Source organism: Peromyscus eremicus, chromosome 20 (genome assembly GCF_949786415.1).
Source record: "Peromyscus eremicus chromosome 20, PerEre_H2_v1, whole genome shotgun sequence".
Lineage (NCBI taxonomy): Eukaryota > Metazoa > Chordata > Mammalia > Rodentia > Cricetidae > Peromyscus > Peromyscus eremicus.
This window is the reverse complement of record NC_081436.1, coordinates 39,772,164-39,796,173: the sequence shown is the minus strand read 5'-3', so window position 1 is coordinate 39,796,173 and position 24,010 is coordinate 39,772,164.

The following is a 24,010-nucleotide window of genomic DNA, read 5'->3' as shown; positions in this document are numbered from 1 at the left end:
AGGTAAAGATAAGTTTCCCCGGGTAATCACGAGCGTCTTGCAAAATAGACACATTGTTTATTTATATTGTCCATTTATTGAACAGTGGGTGCTCGGGAAACTGAAACTAGCCCAAATAGTGGGGAACAAAACAAAATTCACATCATTAATTTCAAAACGTGCTGCTGGGACATTTTGGTTCAATTTATGGTGGCTCATTTTAGCAATCATTGTTCTCTTGGTAGTCAAGAAAAGCTTTGTCCAGCTCTCAGACAAAGACAGAAGTAGGAGAGGCAGAAAAAGAAAGGAAACTCTTAGTGGCAGGGTTAATTTGCTCAGAAATCTGGAGTAGCATGAACTGATGTCCTAGCAGAACTCCTGTATTCAACTCTGATATTACTGTATAGTGACAGTCTTGACAAGGAGAACCCAGACCATTCATTAGCTGTAGCAATATATATTTGGTTCATTTCTTTCCTTATTCACATCCAGCTGATCAAATATATTTTATTATCTTTGGTCACTCTCATCAGGATGGTGCTAGCAAACTGCCTGAAAATTTCACTAATTCTTGGTCTTTGCAGATGGCATTGTTATAGGTTATGCCTGCTTTTCAAATCATTTCCTTTCTCTAGCTATCTGTAATAACAGAATCAAGAGGTGTGTGTATATGTATGTGTGTTCATGTATATTTTTCTTAACTTGTTTCCTTGTTCCTCTTGGTATCTTCATACATATTAGCAGGCTGTAAAACAGCCTTCTAGTCAAGGCTCATGATGAGAAAGGAGCTATTGTAATTGGACAAATATTTTTTCCTCTGAGCTTCTGTTCTTGCACACATGAAAAGAGAGCATAAACCAACTGGTTTTTGTGGTTTCTTCCCATTCAGCAGTCTATACTCCACTAATAGTCTATCTACCTTCAATAGGGCATGCTGCCATAACTAATGTGCAAGACAGCTCTCCTTATCAACTTGATAAGCCTAAAATAGGGGCAACATGAACAAAATTTTAAGAATCTTTAGTTGAGGGCAAATGAAATAAGAATCCTCGTGGCAACATTGTGTCCAAAGGACTAAAGTTGATTAGGCTTTAGGCCTCTATTCTCATAGATCAAATGTCACTGAGGAGTTAAGGAAATGGCTCAGGGATAGAGTGCTTGGTCCACAGCATGAGGATGCAAGCTTGGATAGCCTGCACCCACAGGAAGCTGGACATGGAAGCATGCATCTCTAAACTAGCTATGGGACTTGGGAGGGATAGAGACAAGAAAGCTCCAGGGGATTACTGACCAGCCAATCTAAGCCGTACACTGGGTTCCAGATTCAGTGACAGACCCTATCTCAGAAAATAAAGTGAACAGTTTGATACACAAGAAGACACATAGTCATTAGGTGAACACAAACTAAAGTGGGACAGGACTTATGGCTACTAGAGAAAAGGTAAAGGAAAGTTTTACCTTGGAAATGATGATGCCTTTGATATTTAAAAAACAATACGTGAAAAAGAAAAAATACTTCTGTATTTGTTAAAATAAAAAGCTATACCGGTGACAAGAGCAGGAACGTTCCTGAACTAGGAACGTTTAGCTCTGTCTAAGGAAGGACTTCACAGACAGTACTATGGGAAACATGAATGGGCCGTAGCAGCTGGTGTGACATGCTCTTGACAGAATGCTTGCTTGCTAGCTGACAAGTGACACAAGCAGCACAGAGTGGTGGGTGTCATCCTGGGTTTTGTGACACTCAGAGGACATCTGGTAATGACTGCAAGTAGTTTTGGTTTTCACAGTTCTCAGAGGCCGGAGAGCTAAGACTCCTGTGATGCCTAAGACAGTTCTTCACTAGCAAATAACTATTCAGGGCAAAAATGTGTCAATGTTGAGAAATTCTGAAGAGTTTGATAAAGATGTTTAACTCCTCACATCTTTAGAGCTATGGAGAGAATTTGAAATTGACCAAGCCAAAAAAGGTCTGTGTAAGAAATTGTTTTTCAAATAGCATTTTCCAAGAAAGGCACCAGCAATGGGGCTGAGGATGAAGGGAGTAGAAAAGAGAAGTAATAAAAAAAAGCATTAATGTTATATATGCATGGAAATACCAAAATAAAATCCATTATCTTGTGTGTTAACCTTAAATTTTTTTAAAGAAAATAAAACTACTTTTAATGGCTTGTCAAAATTTAAATTTAAAGACATACAATACTACATGAGTATGAAAAAGAGTATATCAATGCACTGGAATTTTGTATTCGTATATAAGAGAAGTTTTAAGATCGGTGAAGTGACTCGTTTTGGTTTGCTTTATGTGTTTGATGTGTTTTTTTCTTTATTTACCCAACAATTTCAATGTATAGGTAGCACTTTTAAATTCAGAAGCAGGAGACAAATCTAAGGTGAATTTTTAAAACCTGGTGCTCTTGAGAACCGAAGGGCGCATGGTAATAAGAACAGTAATGTTAACGTAGTTTAGCTGGCAAGCATAAGGAGAGACAGGTCTATTCACTCACTCTCAGGCAGAATGTATATTGTTATGACCTCTTTGGAAGACAATGTGGCAGTACAACAGGGCCTTAAAATATTCATAGCCTAGGACCCAGTCATTCGAACTCTGGGAAACTACCTTAAGGAAATAGTAAGTGCAAAGATGTTCATTTAAGCATGATTTACCAGTGCTAAAAAAAAAAAAAAAAATGTATTATAATGACTACGGATAGAAATCAGCCCAAGTGACTAGAAATATCAGAATATTATATTAAATTGTGTTAATTCCATATGATCCAATACAAGGTCACTGGAGACAATACCTATAGTGATTGTTAGGAGATATGAAACTTACAACACACAGCTAGCTTTATAAAGGGGTCTACATATGTGAACTAGTATGTGATGGCTGCAAAACATAAGCTTATAAAAGAATCTAGAAACTTGGAAAGACTTATGGTAAGATTTTAACACAATGCAACCATCTTTCAGACATAAAATATAGTTTTTCTCCTTTCTTTATATCTTCTGCCATTACATAATTATAAAAATAAACAGTACAATTCTTGTACCCAGACAAAAGCTCTGGGGAGACATATCAACTCCAAATCTCAGTCTGATACAATTGTCCATTTGGGAAATAGCATCTCATTTAAGTCAGCAATCATTTTGAAGACAGAAACCATCAGGATCATTTTTAAAGGGATAAACATCCTAGGCCTGATATTCTACCTTTGTTGGTTTCAGATGTCCTCTCTGGCCACCTCTAATTATGTTCTCTGAATTCCACCATGTGTTCATGCATTGTGTATAGCCAGTGTATGCCACAAAATATTTGTACACTAAATGAATGGGCAAATAAATGAATAATTTACCCAAGATGAGCAGTAGAGTCAGTCAGCCTGGTAGGCTCAACTTCAAAGTCAGTGTTGACAGCAACTGCTCCAGATAAAGGGTTGAGAAGGCCAAAGTCCACCCTTCGGCACTTTGACTAGTGCAGGGCTTATTGTTGGGACTGGGTGTTGTCTAGCCTGGAAGTTATATATTTATCTAGCCATAAAGGTGTGAATGCCTTCAAAGTACAGCGTGAGGCTTTCTGTGTGAACAGTTCTTCAATGCTTACCACAGCAGCTGGTAACAATTATGATTCTTATTTTCCTTTGAAATTTCCCATTTGTTTACTTACCAAGGCATTGCTACTCTGGAATAAGGGAGTGGATGAGGAACTCCGTTTGTAAAAGGGAAAGCTGATATTGACAAGAATCTGAGCTATGTGTAGGTGATAGTCCTTCCACAAGGTTCTGTTCAGCTGGGATGATTTAAAAGCAAACTTTGGCTGGCTGGTCATAAAAGGGGCTAGATTATAGAGGGGATTTACACGGCCATTACCGTGGTCTTTGCCAGTGGGTTACAACACTTTAGTGGTCCCTGGATATTTAAGATTAATGTCTGAATCAACAATGTTATTGTTGCAAGACACCTAGGTGATGGGAGCCATTTGATGCAGGAATTTTTAGCTCCTATCAGAATGTAAAACAGTCTACAAGAACACTAATGACCATGGCTTGCAGCTGCTCTCAAAATAGGTTAAATATCCTGTTGATTAGGGTTTTCCCCCCCCCTTTGGCAGCTAGAATGTATAAATCAGTCTAGAGATGCTTTTGCTCACCCAGGTAACATGACCAAAATGGGGATTAAACACATTTGCTCATTCAGAGATGAGAAACTAAAATCACCAATCTAGAGGAAAGCAAATAATCACAGAGAATCTACTATGTAAATGACTCCTTCTTCAATCAAGGATCCAATTAAGGGATTTTCTATGTGCTAGAGAAACAGTTCTACAGTGTTCTATGTAAACAGTGTATTTCTTCCTTAATGTTTCTATTGAGATTGGTGATAGATTAAAGAAATGAAGGACTTGTTTTTTGGTCTATACCAAATTAATTTGGTTAATCAGTAGTTTCCATATAACCACATGAGGAAATCATGAAGAAGACAAAGTGATTTCTCTAGCGGGAATGTTCTTTCGGCCAAGATATCTGTGCAAATTCTCCTATAAGGTTAAGATAAGGTGTGTCTATTAACAAAATAATTTTGAGGACAAAACCATCCAGTCAACAGGATCAATGCCTCAATTCTTCCTCCTTAAAACTTGAAATATAAAATCATAACACCATCTCATGAGAGGCAATATGGGAACCCAGATATGGAGATGGTTGTCTCAAATGTCCCAAATGAGCACACAGAACATTATGGAATTCATCAAAAAAAAGTCCCTCTTGAGGATACTATTGAGATTTGGAGGCTATTATAGACTTTTGGGATACTTAGCCAGAAAAATATGCCAGCAAGTAAAGAAAATCATGTACAGTAATTGTTAACACCAAACTCTCTTTTAGAACTCCAGTAAAGCAGACTGGACTACTATATAAAATTCCTTTTATTCCCTAGACAGATGATTGTTCTTATAGGCCAGAAAAGATTATTAGAAGAGGGTAGTAGATCCCCTGGAGCTGAGTTAGAGTCATGTGAGCCATGAGACATGGGTGCTGAGAATTCAGGTCCTCTAAAAGAACAGCAATCTCTCTTTACCACTGAGTCTTCTCTCCAACTCTGGGTCTTTGTATTTTGAAGGTAATATCCACATTTACAGAGAAAGAACTAATTAAACCCCTATGGCTCTACCTCTGTGGAACCAAGCGTCATTCTAAAACTTGAATGCCTGAGTCAATCCTTCTCTCTGTGAAAACTGGCAGACCAGAAGAATAACGTAGGGATTAGAATTCCATGTACCAGGAATTAAAATTGATACCAGGCCAATGTCACAAATCCAGAAAGACAAACATAATCCAAGATATAGATAACCTGATAACCTATTATTAATTCATCATATAGACATTTTTGAAGCATCAGATATGGTGTTAGGTTTCATATTCAGTGAAGAGACAGGAAGGTATCTGTGATCCAAGCAGATTATAAGATAAGAACTCTATATAAAGGATATGAAGGCTATTCCCAAGTCATGGGTGTAAAGTGAAAAGAAATAAAGCGTAATAGACTGAAAAGTTTCTTCAGTATTTGGAATACAAGAACTTTGGTTAAGATTGTGTTTGGGATAAGAAGCAAAATTATAGCCAAGAAGTTAGTTTATTGTCTCTGCAGACATTGGGATATTTGGAATTTTCCATGCACACAGAAAGAAAGACTGACATGCACATGTTGGCATATGCACACAGCAAATGCATTACCCATTTCTCTTCTAAGTACATGAGGAAGTGTGCATAAAAACAAGAGTGTGAGCTTGGGAATTAGAAAAACCTACTTTGAGTTTCATATTTGTTTGGGAGCTAGTTGGCTTTAATATCAGTTTTACCCTTTCTGGGAAAACTTTGGAGTTGTGAAAAGCTAAGTAGAAACATACAGAGAATGTGCCTAATGTAGAGGGTTTAAGGTGTGGTTATCAGCTAATAAACAATTTTTTTCTTTATATATGCTTTGAAAGATGACCCATCCTAATGTTATTTTTAGTACAGACATAAAATACTGAAAATAAGAAAGGAGGGCAGGAAGAAAAAAAAGGAGAATGAGGAAAGCTAAATCTGCAGATAAATTTGGTCCAAACTTCTTCAATATGGGGAAAGGACCTTACAGTGGACATTCAATCTTTTCCTCTTAAATGGGAGTGGTCAGTAATACCAAGTGATTAATTTTAGATTGCCAGCAAAAGAGAATATAAATAGCAAGAGGAAAAACCATTCATCATCAAGCACTATTACAAGCACTGTTAACTTGGTGTATCTGTAAGTCTGTGTGACATTTTGCTGGGTGGAAAGGTTAGAATTTTGGCGAATGTCTAGGGCTCGCTTGTGTCTTAGAATAGTAATTTAGAAAGCCAGCAAGATTGCCAGACTTTGTGGTACATGCCTGTAGTTCCAGCACTTGAACAGCTGAAGCTAATGCAGGGAGATCACAAGCTTGACGACCAGGCCTATAAAGGGAGAACAGTCTCAAGAAGGAGGGGTAGGCTCACACTTCATTACTCACTTGCTTGGGGAGTGGTGTTTCTCTCTCTCTCTCTCTCTCTCTCTCTCTCTCTCTCTCTCTCTCTCTCCCTCTCCTTCTCCCTCTCCCTCTCAATCTCTTTCTCTTTCTCCAATATTCCAGAGATAGGGATATACATATATAGCCTAATTTTTCAGGTAGAAAAGGAGGTTAATGAACCAAGCTAGTGGGAACTCATGAACTTTAGACCAACAGCTGTGGAGCCTGCATGGGACTGGACTAGATGCTCTGCATAAGCAAGACAGTTGGGTAGCTTGGTCTGTTTAAGAGGCTCCTTGGCAGCGTGATCGGATCTATCCCTGGTGCATGAGCTGGCTTTTTGGAACCCATTACCTATAGGGACACCTCACACAGCCTTGATGCGTGGATGAGGGGGCATGGACCTTCCTCAACTGAATGTACCAGGCTTTGCTGACTTCCCTGAGAGGCCTTACCTTACAGGAGGAGGGGATGGGGGGGATGGGGGAAAGCAGGGAGGAGGGATAAGAGGGGGATCTGTGGTTGGTAAATAAAATGAAAAAATTTTTCTTAATAAAGAAAAAAAGAAATGGAAGTTAATGAAATCATATGTTGTCTGTTTTTTGATAGTAGGTATAATTAGCCCCATCTTAGAGACAAGAACACTGAAGCTTGGAGAGGAGCGTTCTGTGACCTGAAAGTAAGTGGTCATACTGTGTCTGAACTCAGCTGACCAAAGACTGTCCTGTTAACTATTGCACTATCCTACCTTCCAAGGACTCACCCGGGTCAACGACTGCCTGGGGAAAGCAGGTTCTCTGCTCTTCCCTCAACAGCACACCGCTTGGTAGCAGCCTGTGGTCACAAATGAAACTGGACATGACCTTTGTGGAAGAAGGTCTACATTCCTTTACTAAGATTTCACAAGAGGAAATGATGAGGCATTTTTCTGAGTGTTGAAACTGGTCTCTTTGTCCGTGAACACCGGCACCGACAAAAGGAATGCTTTGAAAAATTCCTCAAAGGTAAAAGGTAGGCTTTCTTCTCCTGAATTTCTGATGTAGTCCCAAAAGGAAATGGAAGCTTGCATAATTCAGGCCCAAGTGACTCTTCTATCAGTCTTAACTGCAGATCTGGGCCACATTTTTTTTCTTTACTAATTAGTTAAATACTTAAGCTCCTGAGTCATTAGGCTGCCTACCAGTCACTGCTTGTTCTAGCTCTTCCATCCTCCAGTGGAACTTGTATGGAATTAGGCACTCCAAAGATCCCACATTCAAGAAGTGAAAAGGAGCCAACAGTGAAATCAATCACTGCAGAGAAGGGTGGACAAGCGAAAGCTTTAGGAACTACTAAGGGTGAGTCAGGGCCTTCATCTAGGCTGCCAACAGAGAGAAGAAAGGAGGATTTCTTGTGTTCATTTTTAAATGTAACGACTCTTCTTCCAAAAATCCAAATTTCACCCTGGTCAGATCCTGTGTTTACTGTTGCATTATGGCGCACAGCTCTGTTTAACCTGCTCTTTGGGAACGCAGCCAGATTGCTGTAGGCACTGTTGGAGCCAAATGCAAAGCCAGGTAAAACCCTTTCTAGGTGGCTAATGGAGAAAATAGAAATTGTCAAAGCTTTGTGGCCACTGAGAAGCAATCATACACTACTGGAGGCAAGACAGGACCTCAGCTCTAAGGGGTCTCAGAAGGTGGGAATATTGCTATCTCTAGAAAAACATTGTCTTCAACATAGACTATTTCTCTTTACATTACTAAGTACCATGCTTAGCCCCAAGCTCACTTAATAACTGTCATGTAAATCTCAGAGTCAAAACTATGTCTGCTATTCCCTAGTTAGAGATAGATAATTAGATGATAGATAGATAGATAGATAGATAGATAGATACATACATACATACATACATACATACATACATAGATGATAGATAGATATATACATAGATACATGATAGATAGGAAAATGATTGATATCATTTTATTTTAGAAACAAAAATGGTGGAAGCCAGGAAGAGGAATGTGAACAAAAGCAACAAATGAATAGACGTGCCACAGACAGTGGTAACAGACCCTTCATTCCATGGAAGAATGAAGGATTTGTTTGGGGGGCTTGCTCAAGAAATAAGAACAAGCCAGAGCCTCCCCATTGTGCATCCCAAACCTCTTTTCAGGTGCACAGTGCAGGCAGCTGCCCTGGCCCTGGCAGCTGTTACCATATTTGTAGAGCATTGACACTTTGGTTAAGGGTGACTAAGAGAGAATGCCTATGTTGGTTAGAAATTAGTCAGATGGCATTTCCTTAATCTTTGCTTTCATTTCTCAGTGAAAGGTGGATGCATTTGGTTTTCCTGTCATATCATTTCAGTAATAACCCATGGTTATAGCACAGTTTTTAGAAGCCTTTAAAAATAGAACATATAATGAACACTGGGATGTAACTGGTAGGCCTTCAGTATGGGATATTAAAAAAAGCTCCTTACAAGTCCTAGATATTGACTTAAGCCCATGTGAAATGAGAACCTATGATCAGGTATGCCTTGTGTCTCCACCCTACCCAGAATTCTTCAGGCCTCTGTGCCCCCTTGTATCTTTCTCTGAGCCCATTTCTTACACGTCTCTGTTGTGCTTGGTCCTGAAGATTCAGTATCGTAATAACTAAAAAACCCAGTATTCAAGTTACAAGGACCCAGTGATCCAGACCAGTAAGATCACAAGCCTGTCTTTGTTCTTATCATCATGGAACCACGATCTAGTGGAAAGCACAGACACTAAAACTTTGGACAACACATGCCATAAATGCTACCAACCATTGTGAATGTAGTGCAAACATTAGAGTATAAGAAGTTTAAAAATTTACAATAACACACACAAAAAAAATACAGGGAGTCGGGTGACTCATCTTAGAGGAATGCTCTGGATGTCTTAAGAGGAGGCGTCTAAGCTGAGATGAAAAGGGAGGAAAAAGGAAAAATAGCTAGCCATTTATAAGGTGACTGGTGCAGAGGTTGAGTTTTGTGTTCTCAGCATTTGGAAAGAAAGAACAAGGGGGCTGAGTATTCAAATCCAGTGATGATTTAAGAGACCCCTTAAGCACGTCTGTAAAAGATGGTGGCAGTCAGGTTGAGAGGAAATGAAGAAGATGTTTTCGGTTAGTATTGTTGAGAGGTATGGATAGAATTTTTTCCATGCACAAATACATGCGTAGTCTCACTGGGGCAAGTGTCTATGTTTGGTGTTTGGTGGGACAAGGGTAGAAGAGTGAGGAGGGCAGGAACCCACACAAGAGCCCCAGGGAGCTCATAATTCATGACACAATTTGTGACAAAGCCCAGATGCTCAAGCTAGAGTGATGTGATGTGATGTGGATGGGTTCTTTTGGTGTCATGACATAGGGAGATCTCTGTGAGTCTGGAGCAAGGAAGCTTCCACGAAGGACAGAGTCTTTAAGCTAGGTCACAAAAGACAAGTCCTAGGCCCAGAAGAAGAGAAGAGGAAATCCAGAAACGGCAAGACCAGAGCAAGTGTGGTGAGAGAATGAATGCTGGGGCAAACCAGATAGGCTGCCTGTAGATGTTCTCCTCTTTCTGTTTCTCCAGACCCAGTCCCTCAGTCTTGTTCCTGGTGCTGCAGCACAACACCAGATGAAGTCTTCCTTCCCCGCTGTCCACATCTCCTGTGTGTGTATCATACACCATCACCTCCTAACCTCACTCTTCCAGCTCATATCTGTATCTCAGCCTCCAACACCAGCAGGCATTCCCTATGAACACAGCAGCTGAGCAAGGCCATTGAAACAGGCAACACACACTCATCACAATCTCCAAAAAAAATCTGGAGAGAAAACAGAAACCAAGGAACAAACCAAGGAACCAAAAACACTAATCCAATAAAGACAAATCTAAAAATTGGTACCTAGACCTATAATCATCCCAAATCCAAGTGTCTATGTGCTAGCCTGAGAACACAATAACAGCCAGGAATTATGTCTCCACTACAGCTCAGCTATCCTACCATAGGAGGCCCTGAATATTCCAAAATAGCTGAGTTAGAAGAAAAAGACCTTAACACCAACTACATGAAGAAGATGGAGGCCCTTTAAGAGGAAATAAATCCCTTATAGAAATCAAGGAAAACATAAACAACTGTAGGAAATTAATAAATCCCTTAAATAAAGTCAAGAAAACGTGATCAAATACTTGAAGGAAATAAATAAAACTTTTCAAGACCTGCAAAATGGAAATAGAAGCAATGAAGAAAGCACAAATTGAGGGAAGTCCATAAATAAAACATTTAGGAATTCAAACAAGAACTCCAAAGGCAAACTTCCCCAGCAGATTATAAGAGATGGAAGAGATGATTTCAAGCACTGAAGACAATGGAAGAAATAGACACATTGGTCAAAGAAAATGTCAATTCTAAACATCTCCTGACACAAAACATGCAGGAAATCTGAGACACTATAAAAAGATCAAATCTAAGAATAATAGAAATAGAGGAAGAAGAATCTCAGCTCAAAGGCCCAGAAAATATTTTCAACAAAATCATATAAAAAAATTTCCTAACCTAAGGAAGGACATGACTATAAAGGTACAAGAAGCATACAGAACACCAAGTAGATTGGACAGAAAAGAAGGTCCCCTCACCACATAATAATCAAAACATTAAACATACAGAACAAATAAAAATATTAAAAGCTGAAATGGAAAAAGACAAAGTAATACATAAAAGCAGACCTATTAGAATTATACCAAACTTCTTGATGGAGACTCTAAAAATCAGAAGAGCCCAGTCAGATGTGTCACAGACTCTAAGAGACCACAGATGCCAGCACAGACTACTATACCCAGCAAAACTTTTCATCACCATAGATGGAGAAAATAAGATATTCCATTACAAAATCAAATTTAAATAGTATCTACAAATCCAGCCACATAGAAGGTACTATAAGAAAAACTCCAACCTAAGGAGGTTAACCACACCAATGAAAAACACAGAAAATAAATAATCTCACACCAGCAAAACCAAAAGAAGGGACACACACACACACACACACACACACACACACACACACACACATCATTTCCTCCACCACCAACAAATAACAGGATTCAAAAATCATTGATTATTGGTGTCTTTCAATATCAGTGGTAAAAATGCATAGACTAACAGAATGGACATGCAAACAGGATCCATACTTCTGCTGTAACCAAGAAACACACCAGAACATCAGGGATATACATTACCTCAGGGAAGAGGGTTACCAAGCAAATGGACTTGAGAAGCAAGCTGGTATGGCCATTTTAAAATGTAGCAACATAGACTTCCAACCATAACCAATCAAGAGATGGGGAAGGATGCTCCATATTCGTTAAAGAAAAAACCCACCAATATGACATTTAAATTCTTAAGATCTATGCCCCAAACACAAGGGCACCCGAGTTTTTAAAACAAAAACAAAAATACTACTACAGCTTAAATCACATATTGACCCTCACATGCGGATAGTGGAAGATTTCAGTCTCCCACTGCCACCAATGGAGAGATGATCCAGACAAAAATTAAACAGGAAAATACTGGATCTAACCAACATTATAAGCCAAATGGAACTAACATATGTATAGAACATTTCACCAAACACAAAAGAATATGCCTTCTTCTCAGCACCTCTCAGAACTTTCTCCAAAATTGAGCACATATTCAGACACAAAGCAAGTCTCAACAGATACAAAAAACCTGAAATAACCTCAACATCCTATCAGATCACTATGGGTTAAAGCTTGATATCAACAACAACAAAAACAACAGATAGCTTACAAACTCTAGGAAACAGAAGAGCTCTTTACTGAATGAAAAATGTGTCAAGACAGAAATGAATAAAGAAATTAAAGACTTCTTAGAATTCAATGAAAATGAATACACAGTATACCCAAACTAATGGGACAAAATGAAAGTGGTACTAAGAGGAAAATTCATAGTACTAAGGACCTTCATAAAGAATTTGAAGAGATCTCAAAGCAGCAATTTAACTGTACACCTGAAAGCTCTAGAACAAAAAGAAGTAAACACACCCCAAGAGAGTAGATGCCAAGAAAAAATTAAACAGGGTAGAAATTAATAAAATAGGAAGAATGAGAACAATACAAAGAATCAATGGAACAAAGAACTGGTTGAGAAAATCAACAAAATAGCTTATCCAAACTAACTAAAAGATGAAAAAAAAATATTCCAAGTTAAGAAAATCAGAAACAAAAAGGGAGCAGACATGGAGAAAAATCCAGGGAATCATAAGGACACACTTTAAAAACCTGTACTCCACAACATTGAAAAAAAAGGAAAAAGAAATGGATAATTATTTTCTCAGTAGAGATCACTTACCAAAGTTAAATCAAGATTAGATAAACAATTTAAATAGATCTATAAACCCTAGTGAAATAGAAGCAGTCATAAAAAATTTAAAAAAAAAAACCCTAGGCCAGATGGTTTTAACTGCAGAATTCTACCAGACTTTCAAAGAAGAGCTAATGCCAATAACCAAACTATTTTACAAAATAGAAATAGAAGAACCATTGCCCATTTCCCTTAGGAACATTGTACAAAAATACTCAGTACAATACTTGCAAACCAAATGAGAGAAAATGTCAAAAAATATCATCTACCATCATTAAGGGGGCTTCCCTCCAGAGATGCAGGGATGGTTCAAAATATGAAAATCAGCAAATGTAACCTACCAAATAAACAAACTGAAAAAAACCAAACTACATGATCATCTTCTATTAGATGCAGAAAAGTTATTTGACAAAATCTAATATCCCTTCAAGATAAAAATACTGGAGATATTAGGGATATAAGGAACATACCTAAACATAATAAAGACAACTTACAACAAGCCTATAGCCAACATCAAATTAAATGGAGAGAAACTCAATGCAATTCAACAAAATCAGGAACAAGACAAGGCTCCATTCTCTCCATATCTATTCAATATAGTTTTTGAAATTTTAGCTAGAGCAATAAAACAATTGAAGGAGATCAATGAGGATAAAAATTGTAAAGGAAGAAGTCAAAGTCTCATTATTTACAGATGATATGATAGTATACATTAGTGAACCTAAAAATTCCACCAGGGAATTCCTACAGCTGATAAATATGTTAACTGAAGTGGTAGGATACAAGATTCACTCAAAAAATCATTAGACAAACAAATGAGAAAAAAATCAGGCAAACAACACCTTTAACAATAGCCTCAACTAATATAAAATATCTTGGGTGAACTCTAACTAAGCAACTGAAAGACTTGTATGATTTAAAAAAAAACACAAACTAAGACACTGTAGAAAGAAATTGAAGAAAGTATCAGAAGATGAAAGAATTTCCCATGCTCATGGATCAGTAGGATTAATATAGTTAAAATGACCATCCTCTCAAAAGCAATCTACAGAATCAATGCAATCCGCATCCAAATTCCAACACAGTTTTTAGAGACCTTTAAAGAACAATACTCAACTTCATATGAAAAAAATAAAACAAAACAGGATTTCTTTTCTGAACAATAAAAAAACTGTTGGAGGTACCACCATCCCTAATTTCAGGTTGGACTCCAGAGGTATAGTAATAAAAATTACATGATATTGGCATAAAAACAAACAAGTTGACCAATAAAATCGAATTGAAGACCAGACATAAATCAAAACACATTTAGGCACCTGGTTTTTTATAAAGAAGCCAGAAGTACACACTGGAAAAAAGAAAGCATCTTCAACAAATGTGCTGGTCAGACTAGAAGTGTGCATGTAGAAGAATGCAAATAGATCCATATGTGTAACCCTGCACAAAACTTAAGTCCAAGTGAATCAAAGATGTCAACATAAAACCAGATATACTGAACCTGACAGTAGAGAAAGTAGGGAATAGCCTTGAGTGCACTGGCGCAGGAGACAACTTCTGAACAGACCACCAATAGCGCAGGCATGAAGATCAATAATAAATGGGACCTCATGAAATTGAAAAGCTTCTGTAAAACAAAGGATGCCATCAATCAGACAAAGCAGCAGCCTATAGAATGGGAAAAAATATTTTTACTAACTCAACTGATAGAGGACTAATATCTAAAATATACAAAAAACCTCAAGAAATTAAATATCAAAAAGCCAAATAATCTAATTTTAAAATGGGATACAGATTAAAACAGAATTCTCAGTAGAGGAATATCAAATGGCTGAAAAACACTTAAGAAATACTTGACATCCTTAGTCATCATGGAAATGCAAATCGAAATGACTCTGAGATTCCTTCTTACACCTGTTAGAATGGCTAAGATCAATAACACAAGTAACAGCTCATGCTGGTGAGGATGTGGAGCAAGAGAAACACTCCTCCATTCTTAGTGGGAGTGCAAACTTTCACAGCTACTATGGAAATCAATGTAAAGGTTCCTCAGAAAACTGGGAATTGATTTGCCTCAAGACTCAGCTTAAACCACTCTTGGGCATATATCAAAGCAGTGCTCCATCTTGCCACAAGTACACTTGCTCAATCATGTTCCTTGTGGCTTTATTCATAATAGCCAAAACCTGAAAACAACCTAGACCTCCCTCAGTAGAAGAGTGGATAAGCAAAATGTGGAACATTTACACGATGGAATATTATTCAGTTAAAAGAACAAAAATCACCATATAATTTGCAGGCAAATGAATGAAACTAGAAAAAAAAAAGTATCCTGAATGAATTAACCCAGACCCAAAATGATAAATATGGTATATTCACTTACAAATAGATATTAGGCATTAAGTAATATAATCAAGCTACAATCCATAGACCCAGAGAGGTTAGGTAAAGAAGAGGGCTCTAACTTGACAGAGTGACCCCTGCACCTCTACTGGGTAAACCAGTGGAGCTAACCCTGGTGGTGTAGATATAGGTGAGCTGGCCACTTGGACTTGAGTTTTGTGAAGGTGTGAGAGCAGGACTAGCCCAGCCACTCCCCCTACTGCTTACTGCATAGGGTATGCTGAAGAGCTCACCCTGGTGTTGAGGATGAGGAAGACCTGACAAGATGACCAACCCAGCAACCATCCAGACCCAGAATCAGGGCTGTGAGTTTTCCCATCCCGACATTCACTCCATCTACAAGCTGCTGAAGCATGTGGAGAGACCAGTCCTGTAGACGCAAAGTTGTAGGGTCCCCAAGACACAGGGCAATAATAGGATTTACAAGAGGAATTCTAGTGAGGGCCCAGTTTGGATAGTGTAGCAGAAACCAGAGACCTTGAACCATACCACTGACTCATTGCAATGAATGCTTACAAATAAGATGTATGGACAAAAGGGTGTATTGTGTATACTGTGTGACTTCTTGTGTCACACTACAGCTTCCATCAGAGTTTTCTTTTCTTTTTCCCCCCTTTTTTTTTCTTTTAAATTTTATTTTGTTTTATTTTGAGGGGGAGATTGCAAGGGCAGAGAGTGGATGAGAAGGGATGGGGAGATGAGTGTGATTTAGATTCATGATATGAAATCCACAAAGAATCAATAATTTTTCTTTAAAAAAAAGTCTAGGGGAAGGAACTCATGGATCTCCCTGGGAAAGGGAAATAGAATAGATTACATGGGTGGACTGGGAATAGGTGGGGATGGGAATGGGAAGGATCAGGTTGGGGTAGAAATGAATTGCTAGGAGAGAGTATGGGGAGAAATAACTGGAATTGGGGAATATTTAGAGGTTGGTGTGGAAACCTAGTACAGTGGAAACTTCTTGAAATCTATGAAGGTGATCCTAATGAGGACTTCTAATAATTAGGGATATGGAACTTCAACTGGCCAACTCCTGTAGCCAGGCAAGACTTCCAGTGGAGGGACTGGGTTGCATTAAATTGAGTTGTTGGACAAGTGGGTTCCATGGAATGCCCCAAACAAACCAGGCTAATGCTAACTCAAAGGGTTGCTCTCCACAAACTAGCAGCAGGATCCCACTGCTTAGGACAGCATCCACACAACTCATTGAACATGGAGACATTGAGCTGGTGTCAACACAGAGCCTTCACCCCTATGTTTCAGTCTCTTTGGTCCAGGATGGTACTCTGCAGGCTACTGAACAAGAAATGTAGGCACCAAACCAGCCACAAAACCTTTGACCTACAATCTCTCCTGCCTGCATAATTTGCTAGGGCAACCATAGCACTTAACTTGTAGAAGTAGCCAACCAATGTGTGATTTGACTTAAGGCCCACTCTATGAGAAGAAACCCATACCTGCCATTGCTTAGGTAACCATGAACCAGGGACTAGATAGCCCACAGACCTAGGGTAAAACCAAATACAACTTGTCAAAAAAAAAGAAAAGAAAAGAAATCAACTACATTATTCCTAATGCTATTCTGCTATACTCATAGATCTGTGCCCTATCTAGTCATCCTTATAGGGGTTTCCTCCAGTGGCAGATGGGAACACATGCAGAGACCCATAGTCAGACATTATACAGAGAGTCTAAATGGTCTCCATCAAATCTCTCCCCTTAGAGCTTCTAGAATTTCATGGAAGAAGAGGAAGAAAGATTGTAAGAGCCAGGTCAATGGATGACACTGGGAGAACAAGGCCCTCTCAATCAACTAAGCTAGGCACATATGAGCTCATAGAGACTGAAGCAGCAAGCGCAGAGCCTACATGGGTCTGCACCAGGTCCTCTGTGTACATATTATAGCTATTAGTTGAGTATTTTTATGGGACTTCTGACCATGAGAATGAATGGGCACTGACTTCTGTGCCTGCTCTTGGGACTCTTTTCTTTCTTTTGGATTGCCATGTCCAACTTTAATATGATAGTTTTTGCTTCATCTTATTATACTTTGTTTTATCATGTTTAGTTGTTTTCTCTTAGAAACCTATTCTTTTCTAATGAGAGACAGAAAGGCAATGAGTTTGGAAGGGAGGGAAGGTGGGGAGGAACTAGGAGGAGTAGAGGGAGGGGAAACTATAATCAGGTTATTTTGTATGAGAAAAGAATCTATTTTTAATAAAAGGAAAAAATGGAAAAAACCAACACACAAAAAGTTCAAGTACCTGCTATTAGATAAATAAAAAATATATAAAATCAAGCAAACAAAAAAAGAATTTAAATTCTTAAAACACTTTGAATTTGTATTTGCAAGGATACATTTTAGTATATGGAAATTAGTTCAATTTTTAATTACTATAAATTTTGAAATATTACTTTTATATAATAGCTAGAATAAATTATCTCTTTAGAAGTTTAATTTTTTATTTAAAAAATTTTTGAAATATCCCTTTTATATAATAACTAGAATAATTATCTCTTACTCCCCTAAAAAAAATACATGCAAGATTTAGGAACCACTTGTATGGGTGAACTTGGGAAAACAGAGAATGGATTTGATGATGTAAGTTGGAGCCATTTTGTGGGGGAGTCAAAGCACTATGGAGTGGCCTGTGTCTATTTGGAATATAAGAGAAATATGTTCAATTGTCCAATGATAAAGATGATTCTTGGAATGAGAAGCATGTAGGTGTAGGATTAACCTAATTGCAAAGTGATTTGCAATTTGAGTAGGCTTACACATTATTCCAGAAAACTCTGTTATTGAGATATGATGGGGTAGTACATGATACTTTTCCCCAGGCCTTTGTTCTTAACTATACTAACAATGAAATAAAAAGACAAATGATGCCAAACACAGACAGAGCACTTGTCTTATGTCTGGTGCTATTTCAAATGCTTTATGAATACTAACTCATTTGTTCCTAACAACTCTATTTTGAGGGGTGGCAGCAGAGGAATTTGAAACACATCAATTTGAGGTCACAGCTCATAGAGTGACATTTTTATAACTCCAGACAAATGCAAGATGAAAATAATAACTTCACTCTGGAAAACATTACATTGGGTAATAGGTTCATTATACCTATGATCTTGCAGCTTTTCCAATTTAAGTCCCAGAAGTAAGACAAGGTATTAGGCCCTGGACACATTACAAAATCCCAACTAAGGCCCTTTTACAATTCTTTCCCAAAATAAGAGTGAATGCATGCTAATCTATGAGCATGCCACTTGTGGGTAGTAGCACTTGAGAAGACCAGGTTGAATTTGCTTACATTCCCATCCCAAGCTCATAGACCATTTTAAGTGTTCAGGTAAAATGAGTAAAAGGAAGAAGAGGGGTTGGGAAGGTAGGTGTGATGGATCTTCTTCCACATAGAAGGGAATGCCAGGAGCAAAAAAAGTCCATTCTCTACAACATCTGTCACCCATCAAGACTGGCTGACTTAAGAGTGTGTTATTGGTTCATACCATGAAGAGCAATATGCTTAGGACTGAAATTATGTCAAATGAAAATCAGTGTTTATGATGTTTTCTGTTCAATCAATGGATAAAACTGTTTGCCTACCACGTAACTGCCATAATCATGAGAGCCACCATTACATATATTCATTATCTTCTGGTAAATCATAAATTTCTCACTTAAAGTTCCTGTACTGTTATCACCAAACCAGTTCATTATTTGTATCTGTTTAGGTATATTCATCAAAACCTAAGACACTCATGAAGAAACATTCAAGTTTTTGTTAATCATAAAAGATCATCTAATATATGGCTATGTTGTGTAATCTCAATATCATTCATTGTCCACTAACCAATATTAACCAATCTTTTTTATTTATATATTTTTAAATATTTAATTTAAAATGTTTATACATATATAAAATCTTATATATAAACTAATATAAATTGTTATATGTATAAACAATTATATATGAAATGTAACATATAATTGTTATGTATGCTATTCAGTTATCTACTTAAGAAGAAACAGAATTGAAATGGAAATATCGGTATAATAATCTATAATACATGTTGTTCATATGCAGTACAAAATGTAAATGTTAGGGATCAAGGAAATTTTAGAGTCTTCATTTTCATCTTCCTCTCTTGAAGATCAGGAAGCTAACAAACAAACAAACAAACAAACAAACAAAAACAACTGACACAATGGAAACTGGTGCATTCATACTACAGAATCAAATGAAATTTAATGATGCATGGAAATAAATAAGTCTCTGGTGCCATAAATCCTACCTATTGGACTAGAAATATGACTATGGGGTAAAGTTCAGCTGCAGGTTCTTAATGTTCAGTGATCTTCACTACAGAATTATTAAAACACAGCAGTTTTAATTTTTTTTCCCAGTACAAGATTTCTCTGTGTAGCCATGGCTGTCCTGGAACTTTCTTTGTAGACCAAGTTGATCTCAAACTCAAAGATCTGCCTGCCTCTGTCTCATGAGTGCTGGAATTAAAGGGACACACCACCACCACCCACCTCAGTGTTTTAAATTGTAATTGAAACATTCCTCTGCAAGTTATTTTCAAACACATGGTATTTAGTATAAGCTCCTTGTGCTTCTGATGTTGATGGAAATGAGATGACACAAGAGGGTTGTTCATACAGCCCTGTAGAGCCCTTATGAATTAATCCTGCCATTGTACATGTTACTTATTTTCAGTATGAGCTACACATTGGTAGCAATCATTAGGCAAAATGAACTCTTCTATAAACTGATTTTGGTCATGGTATTTTGTCACAACAACAAAAAGTAACTAATACATAATCCTTTTTGTATTTGCCTTTGAGAGAGTGGCAGCATTGTGTTACACATTGAGTGACCAACCATCGTGGCTTTCCTAGACAGAACAGGTTTCTGGTGATGAAGCATCATTACTAGAGACTGGATGATTTAGAGAAAACTCCAATGGATGTGTCCTGCAGCTCTCTGTTTATCTCACAAATGTTAGATCTGTGCTTCTTTTTGTGTGTGCACATGTTTGCAGGAGGTCAGCACAGACTAATTGTCCCTGTCACATATATACTCCCTTTTTCCTGATAGTAGGCTCTTGTTGTGAGCCTTTGGTTGAGAAATATTGCTGCCAATTACTTCCCAATCATGAATATTATACATTAAACAGTTTAATACTATATCTTATTAAGAATTGTGCTTCTACCACTTAGTAAATATGTTATTTTGACCAAGTTACATCATCCATTTTAAGTCTGTCAATAGAACGATTATTTAAGGATTTATTTTAAAAAATCATTGCAAAAAACTTGATATCAATTTTAACACCAAATAAGGTCTTAATGAATACATTCCTCCACCTCATCCAAATGTTTTGGGAGAAACAACCATAAATAAGATTCTTTCCAGTTTTTTACAGCGTATATGGAAAGGTAGGAAATACTGTCACACATTGTATTGCTTTCTCTTTGAAATATGTGCATTGGAAGCCAATGATAAAGCATTAGAATACATTTATGGGAGGATACTTGTGGTATTTATGCACTCTGTTCCTTGACATGGAGCATCTGGAAACTTTAGAAATTTTCTGTGCATAGTCACTTCTTTGATATTTGGTTGGTTTCACATTTGTTAAAGTTTTTACAGCATACATGAGTTGGCAGATGTTTAGAGTAGTAGGTGTGCCTGGCTTTTGATGTCTTTGAGAACACAGAGGCCTTCAGGGCTGGGATGATGTCTTTCTATGGGTCATGTTCTTCAACTAATTGCAGCACAATTCACAAGCATTAAACAGTGTCACTCAAAATTGCATAAGAACCAATCATACAGGAAGCAGAGATAGTGTGCAGGAAAATGGCACACTCCACATGGTTCTTGTTCAAGACTGTTTAGTGAGGGAAAAAAGTAGCTGAGGGGTTCTTTAGAACCTCCCAAATAGATCTGAGAACAACCATTATACTTAGAAAGGGTGCTGAGCTAATTAGTTCTTTGCTAAACTGGTGATGGTTACCTAAGTTTAATTATGATGGTTCATTTGCAACAATAATGCTGACTCAGGACTCAGAGGTGGGAAGAATTTGCAGTTATGTCCTTAACCAGATGTCTAGTTCCATGTAAATCGTATGTAACATTTAAGGGAGAGTCTAACATATACCAACTATTTTTCCCACATCTCATTCATTCTGCATGCTGCTATGTGTAATGCTACAGTCTGGTTTTATGAATAAGAAAATGAAGCCTTAGAATTTGTAAGTAATAAAGGCACAAGAGCTGATATAAACAGCTGCACTATTGGTGAACTCCCATGTGTGCCTTGTTCCAAACACAATATTCTTACCATTCACGGTAAGCCATTGAGTATATTTTAACTGCTTAAGGATCAACTTCTCTATTTCTTGAACATCCTTGTGTCACAGTGATGCTTTGATGGAAATATTGATGAATCATGGAGTAGAATTTTAAAAGCATTAGGTCCCATGCATGAGCCTATGTGGTGATGATGGTGATAATGTTTGTTATCATTATCAATTCTCAGGAAACACGGAAACCGACCAGAATCAGGTGAGTATAAGCAAATTCAATGCCTTCATTGAATCTTACAGCTCAGAACCATCTGAATTTTTAATTTTATTTTTAGTGAGTGCTCTGAACTCTAAAATCATATGCAACATTTTATTTCCACTGATCAATTTTTAATCCTTCTTGGACTGAATATGAATTTGAACATATTTATCTATTTTTTTTTTACTTTCACAAAGTTTAGAGCATAAACTACTCTCTCATAGAGATCAAAAGCAAGGCTGCAGCACTCAGGAAAGTGGGCCCTGCACCTAGCCTGGGCAGCACAGCAGAGCTGACCCTACTGACAGGGGTTCAGGTGAATAGCCCTGAGAATGTGAGCAATGGAGATCTGTCCCGGCCCCTCATCTGCCATATGGTAGCGTGGGCTGGGACAGATGCCTCCCTCCTTGCTGCCTATGGCAGCTGGAAGAGCTGGCCCTAAGGGCCTAAGAGTGGGAGAGCTGTCCCTGCCTGTCACAAGCTGTAGCACTCGGGAGAGTGGACCCTGCACTTCACCTGGGCAACATAGTAGAGCTGGCCCTAATGGCGTAGGTGTGGGAGAGCTGGCCCTGCCCCTTGCTCATCCCTGGGAGGAGTGAACTAGCCAGTGCAATGCTGGAGAGGACAATGGAGAGGTGGGGGGCTGACCAACCCTGCAACTACTCAGGCCCAGAACCAGGATTATGAGTTGGCCCCCCCAATATCCACCCCATCTGTGATCTGCTGTAACACACTGAAAGCTGCAGGATCTCCATGACTTAGAGCAACAACAGGATATCCAAGAGGAGTCCCAGTGAGGGCTTAGCATCAATAGTGTAGCAGAAACCAGAGGCCTCGAACCAGACCAATGACTCTTGGCAATGAACACTTGCAAGTAAAGATACATAGATAAAATGGTTTACTGCATGATTCACTGTGTCACACTACAGCGTCCGTAACAAGGTTGATTTTCCTTTTTCTTTTTTCACTCTTTTTTATTTTATTTTGGGAGGGAAGTTGTAAGGGCAGAGGATAGATATGAAAAGATGAATAGAATCAAGGTGCATGATGTGAAAGACACAAAGAATAAATAAAAAGAAAGTTTAAACAAGCAAACAACAAAAAAGCAAAGCTTTTCCAGAGGAAAGCATGTTATAGACAGGGGAGGAGTCTCATTGCTTCCTAGTCTGCATACCAGAGTTCAATGGATGTTGCATGTGGCCATGGAGAACAGCCTGTTTAGGCTGCATGACCTCACTTTCCATGAGTGTCCCTGATAACTGTACTGTAATCTCTCCCGTGTTGGCAAAGATTTTGGGAGATCAGAAGCTTAGCAACAATTGATGGCATAGTGTGCATGGGATACTTTTCCCATCGTCTGAAAGAAATGTAAGCTACTTCAGAAACGTGTTCTAATTAGCTGGACCATCAAACCTGAAGTCCAGAGCTGTTAACAAGGTGGGGCAAGTGGGCCATGTGCCAGCTAGTTCTCCATCTCAGGTAGATTCTATCTGAACAGACTGGAAATGCTTTTTCCCATCTCCACCCTCCTGTGTTTCTGGGGAAATTGGAAACAAGTGGCTCAAGCCATGTTATGGATTAGCAGCTGCAATTCCAAGCATAGTGAAAGAAGCCTTCTGTGGTGGTTTGAACGAGAATGGACCATAGAGGCTCATATATTTGAATGTTTGGTTGCTAGTTGGTGGAACAATTTTGGTAAGGATTAGTTGTGGCCTTTGTTGGAGGAGGTGTGTGAAGGGGGGGGGGTGTAAATGGCAGGTCCGGTTGTGTGCTCTCTCTGCCTCCAACTTGCGGATAAGATAGAAGGAATTAGCTACCACTCCAACACGATGCCTGCTTGCATGGTCTCCACCATGATGGTCATAGACTCACTCTCTGCAACTGTAAGCAAGCCCCTAATTAAATATCTTCTTTCATAAGTTGCCTTGGTCAACATGTCTCTTTAGTGCAATAGAACAGTAACTAAGACACCTTCCCTTTACACTATGCCCAAATGCCCTCTGTGTTTTCTCCCTGCATTTGAACATGAGAGTTCCCTCCCTCTCTCTCTGTCCATCACTGTTACCTTACCACCCTCACTCCTATTTGTGCTTTAGAGCATAGGTCAGATTCTGCCTCTTCCAGGAGGCTTTCCCTGATTCCTCTAACAGTCCT